This window comes from Pinus tabuliformis, chromosome 8 (genome assembly GCF_031772625.1).
Source record: "Pinus tabuliformis cultivar Carrire ecotype Pingquan chromosome 8, CPIR1, whole genome shotgun sequence".
Taxonomy (NCBI): domain Eukaryota; kingdom Viridiplantae; phylum Streptophyta; class Pinopsida; order Pinales; family Pinaceae; genus Pinus; species Pinus tabuliformis.
In genome coordinates, this window is record NC_142294.1 from 436192039 (window position 1) to 436210778 (window position 18740).

The window sequence follows — 18740 nt, forward strand, 5'->3', positions numbered from 1 at the left end:
TTTTTGGCTGTGTGAACTTGTATTTGGGTGGATTAGCTTAGGATTAAATTAGATTTAGTTTTTCTTGAATTTTCCAGTAGGACGCACCCTCTGAGTATTGCACAGTGCGTACCTGTACGCACTGTCGCTGTGTGCACAGAGCGGGCCCGCACCTGTCTTAACGGGTTGCCTGCGTCCCCTGCTAAAATTTAAGAAAATTCCATTTTTTGCATTTTTTCTCTTAGATTTTGCTTTTTCTTAGTTTTTACTGCCCAGATCCATTAGTCTCTTGTCAAAGATCTTCACCTGAACTTGTTTCGATAGCATTGAGTGTTTTAGTGGATTTCATAGAAGTTTAAGCCCTAGGGTTTGATTTTTGAGTAGGTCTTGTAGTGACTTTGGCGGTAGAAGTTGTCAAGCCTTAGATCTCTCTGGTTTTGTCAGCATTCTTAGAAGTCAGACCTGTCATAAAGTCTACCTGTGAGAGCAACTTACCTTTGAGTGGTCTCTTTGGCAAATTTCGAAGTACTTGTTGATTGAGTATTGAATTCCATTTTACAAAAAGAACAAAAAGATTTGAGTTTTGTTTTGACTGGTCTTTTGATTCTGCATTAGCTGGTCCTTGACTTGATTGTGGTCAAGTAAAACAACCTAGAATCATCCTTGTAGGCTTTTGCCTCGTTAGGTTTGCTTAGAGTAAATTTCTTTTTGATTTGCTTGTGAGTCAAGTTTTCATAGATTTTATAGCTTTTGAGATTGATTTTTGTTAAAATAGATTTATATGCTTTATTAAATAAGAGAAAATACAAAAACATCTCCTTTGAAAAGTTTTGTTTCAAGTAGCTTTGAAGAGTTTTGAAAGAAAAAGAGTTTTTCGTGCACGTAAGGAGTGGTCATGTTTGTATGCTTGGAAAGATAAAGAGAATTGTTTCTTTGATTGTCTTTACTAAGAAAGTTGTTTTCTATAAAATTTGCATTTCTCAACTCTCTTAGTTAGGAATTTCATTGAAAGAGAAAAGTAGCGTAAATCATCCTAGGTGCATTTTTGTAGTGGTTTGAGTCGAGTCTACACACCATTGGTTTCACTTCCGCTACCTTTTGTCTTTAAGAAAAACCATAAAATTAACGCTTAAAGTAAAATCAACGTAGTAACTTTTATTTACTAGGGCTCTGAAACACCAATTTAGATCAGGCTAGTGTCTTGGAGTAGGAGAGTAATTAACTCTCCAAGACAACAAAACCAAACAAGTAGCTTATCTTGTGATAGAATAAATCCAATTGTCTCATTTGTACTCTGGGAAAGCTCCTCTTAAAGGAGAAGCACGAGCTCGTGTCCGAACCAGTGAGGGGATCAATCCCCCTCGTTGGGAACGACGCCAGACACGCACGTATTACAAACGGTAAACCTCGGATTAACCATTGTCGAGGAGCCAGGGGTCACTTGTCGGTAAACCTTGGATTATTGTCAAGGAACCGGCAAGGGGATTGAGCTTGATACTCTGCCCTTGCGTGCTGTCGGAGTGTAGACTGTTCCCCCAGGTGCATTTGTTGCGGTTGGTAACCTTAGTGACCATTATCTTTAGGATTCTACCGAGGTGACGGTGGAGGGAAGATCCCACTGTACCTGGAGCAGACGTCGGCTAGACTCACTTGGATTTTCCGGGGGGTTCACTTCACTCGAGACGGTTAAAGTGGAGGAACTTGTGCCAGTCTATTCATTAAGCAGGTTTTCGGGGTAACTGTTCCACCCGCCACTTCTGTACTGAATCCGGCGATGTTGGGTTTCATCTCCAACTAGCGTTTTTGGTCTGGAAGGCTACTGTTTGTGCTTGGTTTGACGCCCTAGATTCTTTAGGCGTGTGATTCAAATTTGTTTGGTTCTTTAGAGACTTTAGGTGGTTTGATTTGAGATTTTACTTTGTTTTCGTGTGTAGTAGTTAAAAGTTTTTAGCTGTGGCGGAATTACCGAGACAGTCCCGTAGACTTCGGGGCCAGTCTCCTGAAGTTGTTTCTGTGGCCGAATTGTTGAGAAGATCCCGTAGACTTCGGGGTGAACCTCCTCGAGACGACCCCAGTAATCTAGAAGGTTTGAAGGTCCTTGTAACTCCTCCTAGTGGCAGTAGAGTAGGTTCACCTGAAGAAGGAGAATCTTCCTTGGTAGTCCATTCAGATTACCAAGGTCTAGAGACAGGTTATAATCCCGAAGCTGTTACAGTTTCTGAGCTTGTTGGTAGTTTTTCGTCTACTAGTGATACAGGCGAAGAACCTGAAATATCTGAACCTGTTACTCCGACTTCTAGTGTTCCAGATTCACCAAGAGTAGAACGAGTTATCACCGAAAATCTTCCTACTGGTCTGATTGCTATCGAAGAACTTGCTCCAGAGGAAGAAATAGGCGTCTCTAACCTTGAAGATCAACTTACTATTGAGCTCAGGGAGCGTGAATCTATCTTTTACAGTCCTCCTAGAAGTACTACTTGGTACCTTTCGTTAACCAATTATTTAGACAACTCAGGGGTAGGTTTTTCTACACCTCGTACTCCTTTTCCACCTGGAGGTATTTATACTCCTGTAAATATGTCTGGTCAGTCGTCCGTGTTTACTCAAACTCCTGAATCTTTCTTACACGGCGGTCCTTCTGTTCCCACCGGGTATCAATCACTTTCTGGTACCTTTGCGGGGGCATCTCCTCAACCCGTTGATCATGGGTTATTAGCTGGAAACAATGGTAATATACCATTGGGTGTAGGAGACATTTACATGATGTCAGGTTCAGTTCCCGTTTCCCAACCTCAAGGTGGCCAATTACCGCCTGGGGGGCAGCCTCAGTTAATGCCTGGGGGGCAACCTCAAGGTACACAAATTGTGTCTGGGGGCAACCTCAAGGTCAGTATGTACCTATGGTGCAATACATGCCTCAAGGTCAACCCCAGCCTCAATATGTACCCCAGGGTCAACCTCAGTATCAATATTTACCTCAAGGGTATCAACCCCAAGGGTATCAACCCCAAGGGTATCAACCTCAAGGTCAAGGTCAACCCCAGTATCCGTATTTACCTCAAGGTTATCAACCTCAAGGTCAATACTCGAGTCAAGGTTATCAACCACCTCAAGGTCAGTCATATGTTCAAGGTATGGGAACTGCACCTTTCAATTATCAATCCTATCCTCAATCCGGTTATGGATCTCAGTATCCTCAACCTGTTACGGGTCAATACCCCGGAATGATAGTGTGGGATCCATCACAGGGTCAACAGGTGTTGCAGCCAAGTATACAGTTGGTACCTCAAGCTGGACAACCCGTAGTTTCTGGTCCACCCCAGCAACCGCAACCTGTCCAGTCAAATGTTCAAACTTCTGTAACTTCGGTAGTTACTCAGCCGCCAATTGCACCTAGTACTCCATCTCAAACGGCTGCTGCAACTACCGCTACATCTGCCGCACTTACTTCTGGAGTATCGACAGCTCCGGTTTCTACTGTCTCTGTAACCACTCCTCAGACATCTTTACCGTTGTCTGGATCTACGATTCAAACCACGGTCCAGATGCCTACAGGTCAGCCTGGTATAAGTACGGTTGTCACTACTCAACCTCAATTTGTTCAACAACCGTACCAGGGACAGTACCAACATGGGCAAGCTGTCCAACAGCCGGTTTACCAGTATCAACCGTATCCTGGGTACACTTATCAACAACCTCAACAACCCCAGTACGGTCCGGTTAATCCTGGTTTTCCAGGAGGATATAATATCCCTAATGCGACTCCTGTTCCTAGTTATCCTGGATATCCTCCTCCTGGGACTGGTCTTGTGACCCAGAGTTTTAGAGATCCTAACCGGCAGTTACCGTTTATCGCAACTTTGGATTTACCAGACTTGACGCGCCTAACGAACGATCCAATTCAATATCTTCAGTTCTGGCCGCCAATGCCAAATAAGTTGCCCAGTGATATACCCAAGTTCGAAGGTAAGTCTGGAGAGGATCCGTCCAATCATGTGATGACTTACCACCTCTGGTGTGCTTCAAATTCTATCTCGGATGATTCGATCCGCTTACGTCTTTTCCAGCGTACACTCATTGGTCTCGCGGCCAAGTGGTACATTGAGTTACCACGGGCCTCTTTTTACAATTTCAGCCAGTTAGCTACCTCGTTCTTAACTCACTTTCAGTTGCCGGTCAGATACGATAACGGCACGGAGTTATTAACTTCACTAAAACAATCGACGTCCACGTATATTTCTGATCACATTCATGAGTGGAGACGTCGAAGAAGGCTAGTGAAAGTTTTTATTCCGGACCAAATCTTAGCTGAATGGTTTGTTAAATCATTATTACCGAAGATTACTGAAGATGTAGCTAAGGCCGGAGTAGTTACTGAGGAGCAAGTCATTGCTCAGGCGCAATACCTTGACTTAGTTTATACTCAGTCGGGTACGTTACACGAGAAGATTCCAGATCTTCCAAAATCGAATCAAATCGCTGCTGCTCCTTCGGGATCTCATGCCGCTGATGGTATGATTGGTATCGTGAATACAAAGAGCAAGAAGAAGTCTTCCAAGGCTTCAACTACTCCTATAATCACTTTGCCTGATTCCCCGACAGGAGAGTCTTCTCCTGAACTTTCCGCCGATATTCACGCTGTAGAGTCATCTACGGCCAAATCAAAAAACGGTGGAAAGAAGAAAGGAAAGAAGAAGGCTAAAGCAGACAAGGCTCCGAAGGAGAAAACGGAAAAGTCGGAAACCAATGACGAAAAGCGCAAACCTCGATATCCTTGTCTTATTTGTGAAGAGGATCATTTTACAAGAGATTGCCCTCATCGGGCCGAGGTTGTGAAAATAGTCAAAGGTTCTCCCACTCCTGCTGTGTTAAAAGATCCATTTCCAAAGCAGGAGAGTAAGATGATAGGTTCTTCCTCGACTGCCAGTGAAGAACCCATTTTGATGATGTCTCATGTGAGGATTGCGACTCGATCGCAAGATTATGGTAGTAAGAATCCTGTTGATGGTAAGGAAGCAGAATCTTCTCATTCTAATCCATCAACCTCAGCTCCTGGTTCCGATCCACTACAGATCGAAAAACCTAACCCGGACTTAGTAATCAAACCGCCCGCCAAGGGTGTACTTCGAAGGTCTGCTTTCAATCCACATGCGAGAGCAGCCCAGAATTACAACATTGTTGAGGACTTAGCTGTTTCACCCTCAGCAATGTCGGCTTTAGAAGTGCTGCAATCATGCCCAGCACAACGAAAATTACTTTTGTCGGCTATCGGAGCTGTTGATGTTCAGGACCCGAATCTGATAATCTTCGATCTAGAAAATAGTACACCGCGTCTACCCCATCAAATGGCTTTCCAAATTCCAGTGATAGTAAAAAACAGGCCTATTCATCGGACTGTGATTGATGAGGGAGCTTCTACGTGTATTATGTCGATTCAATGTTGGAGATCGCTTGGTTCTCCTTCGTTGAACCAATCCCCGACCATCCTTAAGGCCTTTGATGGCCGTGGGTTCCGTCCGTTTGGTATTCTACAGGAATTGCCTATAGGGGTAGAAGGTAAAACCGTTAGTCTGGATGTGGAGGTGGTTGATGCCCCTCTAGACTACAACCTTCTTTTGGGTCGAAGTTGGTCATATGCTATGACAGCGGTCGTTTCATCGGTCTTCAGAGTAATTAAGTTTCCACATAACGGTAAGATCGTGACGATTGATCAGCTGACATACTTTTCATCCGACCCAGCCTCTTCAGAGAGTATCCAGCATGTCGGTAAGACGACAATCCCTTATAGGGACGTTGGCGTAGGTTTAGTTAAAGATTCCGGTTTACTGGGAACTTTTCCTTTCCCTCCAATCAACGCAGACCCTTCATTTGCATCAATTCATATGATTACATCAGACAACATTATTTATGATGATCCTTGGATTGTCCCATCTGAATCTGAGATAGACTCATTCGGTGATGCTATGCCTTTGAGTCCATATGAAATTGCTTATGAAGCCGTCATGTCTTTTACCGACTCGCGTTCAACCCAAATCGACCAAATGAATGTGGTCAGTGAAGAATCACTTTTCACATCAACCTTAGAACGGATAGCGTTTCCCGAAGTCGTGTCATCTGACGAGCAACTTCGCGAAATCCTAAGTGTAGACGATCTACCATGGGAAGATCTCCATCACAGATCTTCGTTTTTACCTAAGGATGATGCTTTTGAAAATGATTTTTCATCTATCTTTACCGCTGAATATGTCAAAGACGCTCAGAATCCAACGAAACATTCTGATTCAGAGTTGAATTTAGGGAATATTTCTCGCACTATTCCCATTGATATTTCAGTGAAGCCCGGAATTGAGGAAAACATTCATATAGGTGCCTCATGTACAGAAGATGAAATCCAAACTTACAAGGCCCTATTCCAAGAATTCCGCGATGTGTTTGCCTGGTCTTACGAGGAAATGCCGGGAATCGATCCTGCCATTGTTGTTCATGAAATAAAGACCTACCCGGACGCTAAACCCGTCCGGCAACGGTTGCGTCAGATTCACCCTCGGAAAGCGGCTGCGATTAAAGCAGAAGTCGAGAAGCTGTTGAAAGCAGGTTTCATTTATCCAATCCCGTTAACGGATTGGGTATCGAATATTGTTCCGGTCAACAAGAAACAAGGAACAATAAGAATCTGTATCGACTATAGGGATATAAATCGAGCTTGTCCAAAAGACAACTATCCTACGCCTTATATCGATCAAATTATTGATGATTGTGCCGGAAGTGAAATGTTTTCCTTCATGGATGGTTTTTCGGGCTATAATCAAATCAATATTCTACCTGCCGACCAACCAAAAACGGCATTCATTTGTCCATGGGGGACATTTGCTTATTGCAAATTACCTTTTGGGCTTAAGAATGCCGGGGCCACTTTTCAACGGGCGATGTCTTACGCATTTCATGACATCAAGCACATTGTGCAACCGTACCTCGATGATTTGCCTGCTCATTCTTTACATCGAGCTGATCACCTTGTCCACTTACGAGCAATCTTTATGAGGTGTAGGCATTATCGAATTCGGTTGAATCCCCACAAGTGTGTTTTCTGTATAGAAACGGGTCGATTGCTGGGATTTGTTGTTTCAAAAGCCGGCATTCGCGTCGATCCCTCGAAGGTCGAAGCTATCATCAAATTGCCTCCTCCTTCGAGTTTGCGCCAACTCCAAAGTTTGCAAGGGAAAGCGAACTTTTTACGCCGATTCATTCCAAACTACGCCGAGGTCACTAAAGGTTTTACACGGTTGTTGAAACAGAACGCTCAATTCTTTTGGGACGAGATTGCCCAACAATCTTTTGATGCACTTAAACACGCGTTGACCCATGCACCGTTGTTGCATCCTCCCAACTACAACCAGGACTACTTCTTATACCTCGCAGCTTCGCATTCCACTATTGGAATGGTGTTAGTTCAAGAAGATGAATTCGGAGCGGAACATGTGATATATTATCTTAGTAGGACATTAAACCCCACTGAGCTAAAATATTCGCATGTGGAGAAATTGGCCCTGGCAGCCGTTCAAGCTGTCCAGCGTTTTCGTCACTACATTCTTCTCCGTAAAACTACAGTTATTTCGGATTGCAACCCTATGATTTATATTTTGACAAAACAACTGCTAGGGGGCAAGTACTCTAAATGGATCGTTATCCTGCAAGAGTTCGACTTGGAGTTTGAGAAGTCCAAGTCTAAGAAATCCTTAGTTTTTGCGGAATTGATGTGTGATTTCCCGCGTGCTGACACAGAAACTGTGGCAGAGGAGTCCATTGCGGACGAATCTTTGTTTCTTATCAGTACTTTAGATCCGTGGTACGGGGATATAATCATCTATCTCCAAACCCAAACCTTTCGGCCTGAAGCTTCAAAGTCGGAACGTCGAAAAATTCGGTTTCAATCCCAGCAATACAAGATTATTGGAGATACACTTTATCGCCGGGGGGCAGACTTAGTTTTTCGACGTTGTTTAACTCACGAAGAGGCTGAGAGGGTTTTGAATGATTGTCACTCTGGAGCATGTGGCGGTCATATGTCTGGGTATGCCACAGCTCAGAAGGTGTTGCGCGCTGGCTATTTCTGGCCGTCCATGTTTAAAGATTGTATCATTGCAGTCCGGAAGTGCCACAACTGTCAAGTGTTTGATCGCAAGATGCGCGCACCACCTGCTCCTCTCCACCCTATAATTGCCGTTGGTCCATTCGCCAAATGGGGTATCGATTTTATTACTTGTAACCCTCACTCGGCCGGGGGGCATGCGTATATCATCCTCGCGGTTGATTATTTTACTAAATGGGCCGAGGCGATGCCTACATTCGACGCAAGCGGCAAAACAGCTGCAGTTTTCGTATTCAATCATATTATAACTAGGTTTGGTGTCCCACAAGCAATCATCACTGACCATGGGAGCCATTTTCGAAACATCATGATGACTGAGCTTACAAGCCAGCTTGGTTTGCGCCACGATAGCTCTACTCCTTATTATCCGCAAGCCAACGGTTTGGTTGAGTCTATCAACAAAGTTCTGGTTATCATGATCCGACGAACCATTGGTATTCATCGGTCGAATTGGCACAACATGTTATTTTCAGCGCTATGGGCATACCGAACCTCAGTGAAAACTTCAACAGGGTTCACTCCTTTCCAGCTAGTTTATGGCTTGGAAGCTGTGTTACCCATTGAATGCGAAATCCCATCACTTCAAATGGCTGTCGAATTACTTCCAGCTACTTCCGAAGAGGAGAAACGTTTATTATACTTAGCTAAATTAGATGAGACTCGACGTGACGCTGCATTGGCAATCGAGACTCACGCGAAGCGAATGAAAGCTCAGTATGATAGAAATGTGACCCCTCGAAGTTTTTCGGAGGGAGACCTAGTGCTATTATATGATCAAGCTAACGATAAGCTAGGTGCTGGAAAATTCGTTCCTATGTGGCATGGACCCTACATTGTAAAGCGAAAGCTAGCAAAAGGGGCCTATGAGCTGGTAGATTTTGATGGGGACTCTTTGGGTAAACCCAGAAATGGACTTTACCTAAAGAGGTATTATGCTTAAATGGTGGGTATGGAGAATTTTTAGTTAGGTTAGGTTTTCTTTCTAGCTAGTATGTTTGTTAGTTTAGATAGTGTGCTTAGCTTAGAGAGTGTGTTTTTCGTCGTTATTCTGGCTTATCTTGGTTTTACTCTTGATATTGCAGATGTCGACGCCTCTCCAAACATACATTGGATTTGCTGATGGTGCTTGTCGTAGTACACGGAATATCTCTTCCGCAGCTTGGGTTATCTATTCGCCCTCTGACGAGTTAGTTTCTATGCATGGGGTAAGCCTCGGTCAAACGACGAACAACATTGCAGAATACAGTGCAGTGGTTGAATTATTGTCCGAATCTATTTCATTTGGAATTCGACGTTTGATAGTGAGGTTAGATTCTGAACTTGTTGTATTACAGCTTAATAGAGTATATGCCATTAGAAATCCTGTGTTATTAAGGTTGTTTTTGAGAGTGCGTCTCTTGGAACGTGAATTTGATTACATTGAATATCAGCATATTCCAAGGTCTTTAAATACATTAGCAGATGCAATTGCTTCTCGAATGTTGGACAGACATTTACGATAATCATGCAAGTAAATTTAAAAACATTTCATCACATATGTTAAACAAAATAAGCCGGTAATAATGATATATATATAGATAGGAGTGTGTCAAAAAATATACATCGTCTTCGATCATAGGTTGAAAAACACCTTATGATCGGCAAAAATGATAAGTACAAAAAACCAAAAATGTCATATGTGTCTACAAAAGTGACTAGCCAATCACTGGTGGTGCTCTCTATACGAGACCACTGCCCGCGCTACCCTACACAAGAACCTCCTAAAAGGTCCTGGGACTGCGACCACATAGCGCTGAAGTCGAATGGGAATATCATCTATGGTGGTCTCTGGTATATCCGCCGTCAGACGCTCTAGATCCTGTTCCAGCTCGGCTAAGGTCTCTGCGGCCGCATCCTGTGGGGCTGGTGCTGGTACAGCTGGTACTCTCCTCTCAAAAGCCCGGAGGTTGGCTGGACGCCGTGGACCTACATCTGCATTTTGAAAATTTGTGCTGTCAGTTTTGAGGCGATATAAAAAACAAAAAAAATAGATAATTTAAAACTTGTGAAAAATAAAGTACCTCTGTCGTCCCATTGTTCTCCCTGTGGAAGAACCATGTCCGGATCACCTCGAAAATCTACTCCGGCATACGGAAAGTCCTGGATCGCAAAAACCTGGTCCTCTAACCAGTGAAAATAACCAGCAGGGAATCGAACAACTGCCGCGCCCTCGTCAGGATGCCGGGCCATCACCGTAACCCATCGTATCAGCTTTGGCTCCCGAGGACCCAAGATATCAACAGTGAGATGCTGAGGGATCAGCATCGGAACTCTCTCTAAGGCAAAGCTCACAACTAGAGGCCCATATCCAAAGGTCTTCAGTTGTCCGTTCTTTGCCCTAGTCAGTTGGCCCTTCATATTGGCCGACACAGCATTGCACCAGTTGAAAATGGTGCCTCGAAAACAGTCAATCGCCATCCGCATTTGGGACCCGGTGGCAATATGTAAAGCGGCTGCGCCGCAAATTCTGGTAACCGTGAAAGCTATAACCATGAGTTCACGCCGAGAGATGTATTTGATTTCTATGCCTTTCGCATGGTTTTGATTGGGTATGCACCAATCTGCCCGGAGACTAGCAAGGGATTGGCCACCCGGCCTAGTCCCGGCTAGATTGAGTTGCTCGCCCCTATTTGGCAAGCCAGTGAGAAAGTATATGTCAGAGGGCTCTATCTCGAGCTGGTGCCCTCCGATGTAAAAGCATTGCTCATGAATGTTCCATCTCTCAACCAGCCACTCCAAGAATCTCACCTGAGCCCTCATGCCAGGTATGGCCCAGTATTTATATAGTCCGCATGCTTTTAGGGCATCAATGGAAGGTTGGTGACCAATTGCGGCTAAATCAACGTCCTCGTGCTCTCTTTCTCTCCAATCCAACATGGTGAGTGCCCTACACACCAAGAAATAAAGATTAGAATTAATTTGGGAAAATTTAAATGGTTATTTTTGTGGTTTGGGGTTTCAAATTCCGCCCTTCGCGGGGTACGCACCCCGCGTTTAGGACACAGAGCGCCGGTACGCAGCTGGCCTGAAGGTGGGCTGCGTACCCCGACCTTTTTCCTGTGTAGGAAAAGGTCGGGGGACGCAGGTCACCCTTAGGGCACCTGCGTACCCCGCAGAGCGGTTTTTAAAACCTAAAACCCCCCAAAAACCAAAACTAAAACCTAAAACAAAATTTTAATCGGATGAAATTGAAGAGGAGGATGTTGTGAAATACCTGGAAGAGACGGCGTTCGATTCTGACGGTCGGATTCTCCGCAATGACCACGGGAAGTTTCTTGCCAAAAGCCCTTTTCTCAACCTCAACAGTAAAATGGTAAAAATGACATGGTAAAAAGTCTTTTTATAGGTTTTTTGGATGAATGAATGCTAGGTTTGTTTATTTTTCACCATGGAAGGATATTTTTCAATGTATTTTTGCCTATCTTAAACAGGTATGAGTAATGTGTCGTTTTTGTGCAGGACAAAGGGATTTAGAGGGAAAATTGTCATTTTTCACGAACCAAAATATCAGAGTCATCTTTTAAGCCCTTTTCTGACTCCTAAAATATGAAAAGATTGCCGAGCGTTTCTTTTACACTCGTTAAAACGGAATTAAAAGACGGTCCCCTTATAGCCTTTTCTGACCGTAAAAGCAGGAAAAGATTGCCGGGTTTTTGTCGTTTCAAACTCGATACTGGAAATAAAACGACGTGTCCTTGATCGCTTTTTACTTTTCAGGTCAGTGGCACTAATTATGAAAGTACTCCTTGGTCGCAAGATCAAGCGGTTCCCCCAGGTATTATTTTATACTTTTTCGGGCTTGAGGGACACAAATCTACGAAAAAGTTCAACTTGGAGTCTTCTTAAGTTTTTCAGACTCTCTAAAATTGAAAAAAGCCGAGTTTCTCCTATACTGGGCTCGTTAAAATTTCACAGTAAAGGACCTGTTCAATTACAAACAGGAACGAACCACTCCTTCCTAGGGTTCGAATCAAAACTAGGTTGGACTCATCCGAAGGATGAGCTTATAATCAAGCATATGTTATCCTCCTCAAGCTTGTTAAAAATAAAGAGGTACTTGCCAGAAATGGTGGGGGAAAAGAGAGAAGAATGAGCCTATTTGTTATCTTTTGTCTCAGAAGAAACTTTATTACCACTCTTGGACACGACACTTTTCATTCACCTGGGTTGGGAAATCCTTTACCTCACAGTTGATCAAACCACTTTGAAAGTCTTCAGCCGGGTTCCGGGGATTAACTTTGAGTCGTTTATCACCAAGCCATCTGTTGTGTCGTTATGTGTTCAAGAGGTCTGCAAGCAAAACTTTCATCTGCAAAATACTTGTCATCCATTTGACCATCCCTGAGTCAGTCCTTACAGCAACATTTCTTCAACTTGAACAATGATTTCGTGTTGTGGGCTTGCCTGCAACGGGTCGCTTTCTATCGACATCAGCACATTATCTAGAGAGATGACTTAGAAATCGTCAGTACCTTGAAGTCTGCATGCATCAATGGCAGGTTTCTCGCCTTTGACGTCAGTTTACATCATTGACTTTCGATCGAAGGATTCCGTGAAATGTTCGACATCAACTCATTCATTCACATCTCATGGATTGTACTGGGTACTTTGAGAACCATTGACATTACTGGTGGTCTCTCTCACACTTGTTAACAGTTTACATCATCGACTGGTAATCAAGTGGTTTCTACCATGTTCGACATCAACTCATTTATTCGCATGGCTAGAATCGTACCAATTCGGGAAGTAGAAATGAAGACCCTGGATCTAGTTTCCACCATCCAGGCTGCGAGGAGTTTTGTATTCATTATCTAAGTAGACTAATCATAAACAGATGGCTGCGCCCATACTGTGTCTACAAAAGTCTATGATTATGATGTACTGCAAGATCATTCCTGTATCAGAGTAGTTAGTCTGTTAGTTAAAGTTTTGATCTGAGTATGGGAATGCCTACCTCAGTGATGATATAATCTTATACATGTATTTTGTGTTGAAAATTGCAGGTTCTGACCAGGCTCTCCACGAGATAATCCTTGAAATGATAAAGCGCTTCACCCTTCCTAGATAATACAAAACCCTAATCTATTACAGGCTTCGCACTTTAGGGGGCAATCTGTTACACTAAAAAATGTCACCATGGCTATTTACAGTTAGTATGGCTCTATCAACAGTCATGCTATCCTCTTAGGCAAGTCTTATGCCTCTGCTCTCCATGTCAAACTCCAAAAAGAGAGAAAGTCTTTGTAAATGTATTTATCTCTGGGTACGCAGGTTCTCTCAACCTTACCTGCGGGTACGCACCCAATGTTCACAAAAGCTGCGTACTTGTACGCTCTGTATGTAAAGGGGCAGGTGCGTCCCCCTGTAAAGGTCAAAATGCGCAAGTTTCATCTTTAAAAAGTTACTTGTGGTCATTTCTAGAGCATTCTAGAAGGTTGTTCGACGTGTATTGAGCGCCTCCAGATGGTTCATGTACCCCTACCAAAGAGGAACTTATCCCATCAATAAGGGAGCTATCCCATCCAAAGAGGGGATTATCCCATTGATGGTGGACCTGAATAACTTCCTATAGACCACTATAAATACAGGCATTGGGCCAGAAGGAGGGGAGGTTGGAAGCTAAACATTTCTAAGGGTAGATGCTGCTGGAATTAGGACTCCCATTTAGAAGCTTGTGAGGAGAGATTGCCATCTTTTCTTGTTCTATTTGGAAGTGGGTGAGCTTTGTCAAAGTAAAGGAGAACTCTTGATGGACCCTGGGAGGGACTTGCACAACACCAAGGCTCAGGTTGTAATTGTTCCTTTTGTTTCCTATTAATGCAAATGAGTCCATTCTTCTCAATAACTTGTTATTTATGAGTTGTTTCATGTACTCCTTGGTCTATGTGTTAAATATGTTTTATTCTATGAGATTATCAAGTGCTATTTAATTGTTTGATTGTTAGTGGATGCAGGTTTCAAAGTGAAGGAGGAGCTCATCCGGATCAACGGAGCTGGACTGCTACAACAGCGTTGGATTACAGGTAGGATCTAAACACTTGATTTCTTATATAGTAAATGCATGTTTAGAGAAGGATTGCTCTTGTTTGTCTTGTTTGTCACTAGAGAGTCTTAGGCTCCTAGGGAGGTTGGTTGTGTCCGCACTATCGACTCTTTCCGCCTGACAATTTGAAATAACAAACTTTTTTGGTTGTAGCCTCAAGGCCCTATATTTAAACTTGTCAAAATTCATTAGGAATTTTAGAAAAAATAAATAATGGACAAGATACTTATACCACCATGAGACAAGGTACTTCATCTGAATTCTATTTGTTGAGGTCTTAATGTTATTCTTCTCCTCTTCTCTTACGCTTCCTCCTTCGTTATCTGTCAGCAAATTTATACCCAGGGCTTGGCAGTTAGCCTCAGATAATATTTTTGCCAATCCCTGCCCCTTGGTCAACTTAGTGGATTTGATATCCATGTCATATTCTTGAATCTTGGAAATCCATTTGACCCTCTTAACTTCATTGTCTCCCTGCACGAGAATGTCTTTCATAATGGTAGTTGGAACATACATTATTATATTGGACTGCAGGATATAAATTTGGAAGGACTTTAGGGATTTGACCAAGGCATAAGAATGTTTCTCTACGATATTACACCTCAACTCTGCGTCTTGCAACACCTGGATAAAAATTGTGATCGGTTGTTCCTATCCTTCATTAGTTTTTTGCAATAAAACAACCGCCACTGTGTTAGGAGAGGAAAAAGAGAAAATAAGGAATGGCCTTTGATAATCAGGGTTGGCTAAGACAGGGGATTCTGCAAAATATTTTTTAATTCTAGAGAATGACTCCCATGCTTCTATGGTCCACTTGACTTCCCTATCCTTCTTCAACATTTCTATGATTTCTTTGACAATTTCAGCATAGTTTGGTATGAATCTTCTCAGAAAATTTATTCTACCCAAGAAAAATTGAATCTCCTTCCTATTTCTTGGTAAAGGAATATTATTAATAGCCTCCACCCTTTTTGGATCAATCTTCACTCCTTCCTTTGCTACAATGTGGCCTAAAATCTTCCCTTCACTTAAAGAAAATTGTGATTTATTTGTATTTAAGGACAATCGTACCTTCTGCATTTTTCAAATGTGCGTTGCAAGTGCTTGAGGTGATCTTCATCTGATTTAAAGAAAATAGTTATGTCATACAAATACATTACTATGAATTTATCCAGCTCTCCAACAAATGATATATCTGTCGTTCTTTAGAAATTAGCTCCAACATTTATGAGGTTGAAAGGCATTCTGGCATACATAAAGTTCCCAAAGATGTGGTAAAAGTTACCTTATTCTAATCATCAGGGTGTACATTGACTTGGTTGTATCCATAGGAGACATCCATTGTCGAAATTTGGGCATACCCTACAACTTTCTACAGAATACAATCCATTTTAGGTAGAGGATAGTTATCTTTCAGCGAGACCTTATTCAAATTTTTGAAATCTACACACAACCTTATTTCCCCATTCTTCTTCCTGACAAGAACCAAATTTGCTACCCAATCTAAGTACCTTAAAGGCATGATTATATTTGCCTATAACAGTTTCTTAACCTCCTTTTCAATTGATGGGAGCAACAAAGGATTAATCTATGTAAGCTTTTGTTTATATGGATTCACCCTAGTTTTTGGAGTAATTTTGTGTTGTATGACAATGGCATGAATGGATACGTTGTAGATGTGTTGAGGCCCGATGGTGAAGTGAATGTAGGAAAGGTTGGCACACCCACAACCTGACACGGGGTAGCCCTCCCGGATGTACACCTGGAGCCTAGGTGCAGATGTTGTCCGTATTCCATCGCAGACTCGGCTGTAACCTACTTGGGAACCCCATTTACCCTCCCCTCCTGCTTACCTCCAGCGACTTTGAACTTGTGAATTCGGTTTGCAGTATTGCGGTGGTAGGGTTTCAATTCAGCATATCTCGGTTACTCCAGTTCTCAACGGCAGCTAGCGTAATCCCCAGAGAAACATGGAAGGAGACCCAATTGACTACTCTGAGGACCCCCTCGAAGGAATCTCCATCTTTGATAGACCGGCTAACAGAGACGTGCACTTTCCGTTTAGCAGTGAGCTCTCGGAGGTAATTTCCCCTCTTCCGTCACTTTCGGGGCTCTGTTATCGATCTTCCAGATCTACCTGTGACTTGATCATATCTTTCCACACCTTCCCTGACATCGTCCTCCCATCTCACTGACCCCGACCCCTCTACATCTGTACGAGCAGTCGAATCCTTTGGCCTAACCTCCCTCCATCCCCCTGAGGCTATTCACTACCCTCCTCGTTCCCCACTCAATGAAGCCCTCCCTTCACACTCCTTCCCTCCCCTAGAACAAGCATAGCCATCTAGAAGCTACATCACCATTCCCCCCCCTAGACACCTACCTGCCTGAATCAGAACAGTTGCCTCCAAACCCTAACCCTAACCCTATCTCTCATCCCCCAAACCCTCGCCCTGAAGAGCACCTTGAGGTAGTGGAGACTGTGAAGACCCAGGGAAAGAAGTAAAGGTGTGTAAAGCCGAAGCCACAGGATGTTTTCATTGACTGAGAAGAGGATTTCCAGTGGTAGGACACTATGGACATGGCAGTGACGGTCCTGGTAGGTCGAGTCAGAGGAAGGACCTATTCTGCAGCCAGACTGAAGCAATGGGTAGCCAAAACATGGGGCCATCATTTGGCAGATCTACCTATTGTACAAAATTTTGTTCGCAGTTGGTTTACCCTTAGATTTGCGCAAGATGACCATACAAATTAGGTTCTATCATCCTACTGGCACATCGAACAAGCCCCGATCATGCTAAGGAGATGGAGCCCGCTTTTTGACCCTGACAGAGAATAGCTTGGGGCAGGTCCAATCTAGGTTAGACTACCTGGTCTACCCTTGCATATCTAGACCGAGGAAATCTTCAGAAGATTTGGTAACATCCTAGGAACTTACCTGGATTATGACAGATCCTACCTTTCCACTGGTGCCATGGCCTATGCGAGATTGTTGGTGCACCTAGATATCAGAGGAGGCTTGCAAGAAAAAGTTACCCTTCGCTAGAGGAGCTACGATTGGATGCAGATCCTGGACTATGAAGGGGTTCCCTTCCACTGCAGGTAATCTCATAAAGTCAGACATCTCTACAAGGACTGCCCTCTCCTCACAAAAAATAAATCTGGATCTAGAGGGAAGCCCAAAACTGCTGAGGGAACACGGATGTAGAAGGAACAATCAGATGAAGCCGACATGATCAACACTGAGCTGGATGAATCCAGGCCTAACCAGAGACCATGAAGAAGTGAGGGACTGCACCCCTTCAGCCACCTTCACCACCACTAACCAGGTCCAAGGTGGTCGTTGGTAGATCACTCTCTACAGGTATGTCTTGTCCTCCTTTACTCTCTGCTTCCATTAACTTTTCATCTGCTCTATCATCTAGTCCACTACAATCTGGGGCCATCTCTATTTCTACACCCTACACAAACCACAGGATCAGTCCCCTCATCTCTTATCTGGACCCCATCCCTTTGTTGAGCCTCTGTTTATTCCCCCAGCACAAGAGATCCCCATCCTTGGGACTGCCCCTGAACCTCATCGCTACCATCTCCTCTCCCACACCTGAGCAATGATGACGGATGCCATTGGCCTTTGCATCTCTCCATTCCCCTCTGTCCTGAAGCCCACTCGGGGTAGACCGTCCTCTTTGTCCAAAGCAAAACAAAAGGCAAGGTTAGAGGTGGTCTCTGGGAAACAAATTTCACTAGATAGGGTCCTTAGAGCACAGAGCCCTCCTTCAGTTTCCCCCCCATGAAGGCCATCTCCTACAATTGCAAAGGGATAGCTAGTCCCGACAAAAAACTAGCGCTGGGGAGACTCATTTGAATGGAGCCTATTGATTTAGTTCTTCTTCAGGAAACCTTGGGTACAACAGCCATCATAACACCTCTTTTGGAGTCCATGCTCCCTGGTTGGCATTTCTATGCCTTGGATGTCAATGGTCGATCAAGAGGCATTGCCCTAGGCTACAACCCTCGCTCTATTAAACTGATGGGAGCCTAGGGATGCATAGGGTTCATAGGGTCTGAAATCTACTCAGTAGAGCTGGGATCAGAGATTAGAGTGTTGAACATCTATGGACCCTGCCACCATAGAGAGATCTTCTGGGAAAGGCTGCTTAGAACCAACATTTTACAGGCAGACAATCTTATCATAGGGGGAGATCTAAATTTTTCCCTAGGTTTCTCAGAATCCTGGGGTCTTCAGGCATAGGCCAACCCCCTAGTGGGATTTTTTTAGCAGTTCCTCGACTCTCATCAGCTCATTGATATTCCAGTGGAAAAACTAACCCCAACTTGGAGCAACAAATGGATTGGGGAGGCCAGTCTTGCAAGGAGACTTAATCGTTTCCTCATCAAGGAAAACCTATTGGAGCAAGGGTACACTTATCGCCAATGGGTGGGATCTGGGGGGCTCTCAGACCATTTGCCTATTCATCTGGAAATCTATGGCACCATCAACAAACCTAGAGCCCCTTTCAAATTCAA